Below are 4,766 nucleotides of genomic sequence, written 5' to 3'. Positions count from 1 at the left end.
TGCAAGTGTAAGATTAATACAAATACAAGTAGATTTTAACAGTCTGAGTTAAACATTGAGCTGACAAATGTGAAAATTAACACCAAGATCCAGCTTGAAATCCTAAAATGTGTTATCGATTTACTTGGGTAATATAGTGAACGATGAGAGCGGGTGTAAGCTTTTGTGCCAAGAAATTTTGTAGAGGGCTGTGGGACACTTTTGGAGGTTGGGGACACTATGGAGGGCTGGAGGCTCTGCAGCAGGCAGGGGGGCACTATAGGAGCCAGGAAGAAGGTAGGGGAGGGAGAGAGAGGGAGGGAGAGAGAGAGAGATGAAGGGAAAGAGAGAGAGAGAGAGGAGAGAGAGGGGGAGAGAGAGAGAGAGAGAGAGAGAGATGAAGGGAAAGAGAGAGAGAGAGAGGAGAGAGAGGGGGAGAGAGGAGAAAGGAGAGAGGAGAGCGAGAGAGGGGGGGAAGAGAGGGAGAGAGGGGGGTAAGAGAGAGGGGGGAGGGAGAGGGAGAGAGGGGGGAGAGAGGGGGGGAGAGAGGAGGAGAGGGAGAGGGGGAGAGAGGGGAGGAAGAGAGAGGGAGGGAGAGAGGGGGAGAGAGGGAGGGGAGAGAGAGAGAGAGGGAGAGAGAGAGGAAGAGGGGGGAAGAGAGAGAGAGGAAGAGGGGGGAAGAGAGAGAGAGGGGGAGAGAGAGGGAGAGAGGGGGAAGAGAGGGGGAAGAGAGAGAGAGAGAGAGGGAGAGAGGGGGGAGGGGGAGAGAGAGAGAGGGAGAGAGAGGGAGAGAGGGGGAAGAGAGGGGGAAGAGAGAGAGGGAGAGGGAGAGAGGGGGGAGGGGAGAGAGAGAGAGGGAGAGAGAGAGAGGAAGAGGGGGGGAAGAGAGGGAGAGAGAGGTGGGAAGAGAGAGAGAGGAAGAGGGGGGAAGAGAGAGAGAGGGGGAGAGAGAGGGAGAGATGGGGAAGAGAGGGGGAAGAGAGAGAGAGAGGGAGAGAGGGGGGAGGGGGAGAGAGAGAGAGAGGGAGAGAGAGGGAGAGAGGGGGAAGAGAGGGGGAAGAGAGAGAGAGAGGGAGAGGGAGAGAGGGGGGGAGAGAGAGAGAGGGAGAGAGAGAGAGGAAGAGGGGGGGGGAAGAGAGAGAGGGAGAGAGAGGTGGGAAGAGAGAGAGAGGGAGAGAGAGGGAGAGAGGGAGAGAGGGGGGGAGAGAGAGAGAGGGAGAGAGAGAGAGGGGGAAGAGAGAGAGAGGGGGAAGAGAGGGGGAAGAGAGAGAGAGGGGGGGAGGGGGAGAGAGAGAGAGGGAGAGAGAGAGGAAGAGGGGGGGAAGAGAGAGAGAGGGAGAGAGGGGTGAGAGAGGGGGGAAGAGAGAGAGAGAGAGGAAGAGGGGGGAAGAGAGAGAGAGGGAGAGAGAGAGGGAGAGAGGGGGGAGAGAGGGGGGAGAGAGGGGGAAGAGACAGAGAGAGGGAGAGAGAGGGGGGGAGGGGGAGAGAGAGGGAGAGAGAGAGGGAGAGAGGGGGGTAGAGAGAGAGAGGGAGAGAGAGAGGGAGAGAGGGGGGGAAGAGAGAGAGAGGGAGAGGGAGAGAGGGGGGAAGAGAGGGAGAGGGGGAGGGAGAGGGAGAGAGGGGGGAAGGGGGAAGAGAGAGAGAGGGAGAGAGGGGGGAAGAGAGGGAGAGGGAGAGAGGGGGGAAGAGAGAGAGAGGGAGAGAGGGGGAGAGAGAGAGAGATTGAGTTCAGCTCCTCTATAATCAGTAGAGAGAGCGGGGGCTGATTGTTCTAGCCAACTCAGTTTTAGGCAGGCTGCTGGTCTGATTGCTTCCCCCTGCATTGTGGAAGATTCTGTTTGATGGCCTATGTGTCCTGGTCAAGGTAGATATGGATGCGCGTGCCTCCAAATGCACAAGGAGCCCGTTCCAATGTCCCTGGGGTTCCCTCAGATCATGCCCCAAATAGAGAAGGTAGACAGGCCTTAATGTAGTACAGTGTTTCTCAACTCCGGTCCCCAGGGCACACTAACAGGCCAGATTTTAAGTATTACCTTGGGGAGATGCAGACTAGAATACTGCAATCACTGAGAAGCAAAAGATATCACCTGTGATGTATGTCAGTTTTCTTGCAAACCTGGCCTGTTAGTGTGCCCTGAGGACGGGAGTTGAGAAACACTGGTGTAGTATGTCACAATGTTTAATAAACATAAAGCAAAATATCCACTCACAGTTTTAGCGCTATATCATATGCTGATAGTATGGCATCCGTGGCGGATGTCCGGGTGCGGGTGCGTTCCACGATCAGGAACCACTTGTCCATTGCGCAGGATTCCCCCATATAAATATCTTTTCAGGAAGAATGCTTCTTACATTGGTGGTCAGTTGGAAAAATGCCTCCATTCGTTGGTGGTCAGTGGGAGGAATGCCTCCCCTACATAAGTGGTCATTAGGAAGAATGCTCTTTTCATTGGTGGTTATTGGGAGGAATGCTCCTTACATTATTGGTCAGTAGGGGGCGAACAGTTTGACCCAAGCATGAGTTCGCCAAACACTCCAATTTGCAGGGTGTTCGCTCCGCTGAACATCCTGCAATGCACTGAGCGCTGCACAGAGCATTCTGCGCCCTGATTGGGCTAAGCTTTGCCCAATCAGAGCACAGTGTAAGCTGGTTGTTAAGAAGCGGGGCCAGGAAGCCGATCACTGTGTCCCTAACAACCGATGAGTCATCTGCTGTCAATGGGTTTCCCCACTGACAGCTGAATAAAAAAAAAGTGCCAGTTAAACCCCCCTCCAAAAAAAAAATACTGCTTGGGGTCCCCCCAGTCGAGCATACACCAGTCTGTGATGGTACAAGGGGGTGTGGGGCCACCAGATGACCTTGCCAGGTGACCCCGCCTGTACCCATATAAGAACTGTCGAAGCGGAGAGAAGGCATTCAGGAGCCACCCGTCCCAGAAGACAGAGAGTTATTGTTTTTTTTTCCGGGTCGACGATGTGGCGGGCGGCGTGAATAATGATGGATTTGCATCGAGGGACACTGTTTTTTTTTATTTTATAATAAAGGCCTTCCCGAAAACCTGTCTCCCTTTTTTTTTTTTGTACACTTTTGTTGAATGGGTAGGCATACTATGTACCCGATACTTCCTCACATGGCGGACCAGGATCTGGGGGCCCCTTTGTTAAAGCCTGCAGACCCCCCCAAACCACCGGCAATGGTAGTAGGGATGAGGCCCTTGTCCCCATGCAGAGCCCCCCCTGCCCCAAAGCACCCACCCCCACATGCTGAGGGCATGTGGTCTGGTATGATTCGAGGGGGGGGGGGCGCTCGCTCCTCCCCCCCCCCCCTTTTCTGTCCTGCCAAGCTGCATGCCCAGATAAGGGTCTGTTATGGATTTTGGCGGGACCGCCACCAGAGTCATAGCCGACAAAAGTAAAAATGGTGGCACACTGCAACAGAGTCAAATTGTGAAGACGTCTTTATTGGTCAATGCCAGACAAAGAATCACAGAAAGTTTGACGCGTTTCACAGGAGCAATTTGCGATTAATCATAACGTTGTTTACGCATGAATTGCTCGTGTGAAACGCGTCAAACTTTCTGTGATTCTTTGTCTGGCATTGACCAATAAAGACGTCTTCACAATTTGACTCTGTTGTAGTGTGCCACCATTTTTACTTTTGTTGGCCAGGTTGGGAACCGAGATTCGGCCGGTGAGTTGAGAGCACCTGGAGTGGAGCTTCAGCCTGGAATGGGGTCATGAGGAGGACAGGAAGAGGGAGACTGGGAGGGGGGCTAAGTTGCTGCACCATGGGCCTCTGGTTTGTACTTGTCCCCTGGGCCGAAAGTTGCCAGTCAGCCCCTGACTGTTCTTGAAGGTTAGTCTGCCACAATTTGCAAATATGCTGTTTACTCCTAACTTATGTGACATTTGTTCAGAAAATGTAAACGTTTGTCACATAAAACGTACTTTATGCTTTCCTTAGGCCCCTTTCACACTGTCCGCTCCATCGACGGACTGTTTTTCTGATCGATCCCCCGCTGAGAAAAACAGATGTTAACCCCTTCTCTGCCAGTGTCATTTATACAATAACAGTGCATAATATTTAGCACTGATCACTGTATTGGTGTCACTGGTCCCCAAAAACTATCTCTAAAGGCCCGTACACACGTACCGATTGTCAGCCGTAAAGATTCGGCCGGCGACCGATCGGCCGATTGTCGGCTTGTTAGTATGATGCTTCGACAGCCGACAGCGCACTTTCGGCCGAAAAGAATCTGTCGTGCAGGCATTAAAATTTTTGTTGGCCAACACCAGAACGGCCGATTGTTCGCCAGTCAGTACAGAATTTGGCCGACAATCAGCAAATTTGCAAGACTGGGTATGCTCAGAAAAGAAAAAAGACACGGAAAGTTAACCATCACATGACATCACTTCTGCAGTCGGCTGTTGTTGGCCGACAAAATTCGTGTGCAGTCTTTTGCACTTTTCAACAGACAAGACAGCCCTCGGACAAAAGATGGCCGATCGTTCGGCCGACGATCGGTACGTGTGTACGGGGCTTTAGTGTCAGATTTGTCTGCCGCAATGTGGCAGTCCCGCTAAAAATCACTGATCGCCGCCATTACTAATAAAAACAATTTAAAAAAAGCCCATAAATCTATCCCATAGTTTGTAAACGCAATAACTTTTGCGCAAACCAATTATTATACACTTTTTGGGTTTTTTTTTTACCAGAAATATGTAGCAGAATACATATTGGCCTAAACTGATAAAGAAATTAGATTTTTTAAATTTTTTTATTGGAA

Source organism: Pelophylax lessonae (genome assembly GCF_965119305.1).
Source record: "Pelophylax lessonae genome assembly, chromosome: 6".
NCBI classification, from domain to species: Eukaryota; Metazoa; Chordata; class Amphibia; order Anura; family Ranidae; genus Pelophylax; species Pelophylax lessonae.
This window is presented reverse-complemented; position numbering follows the sequence as displayed.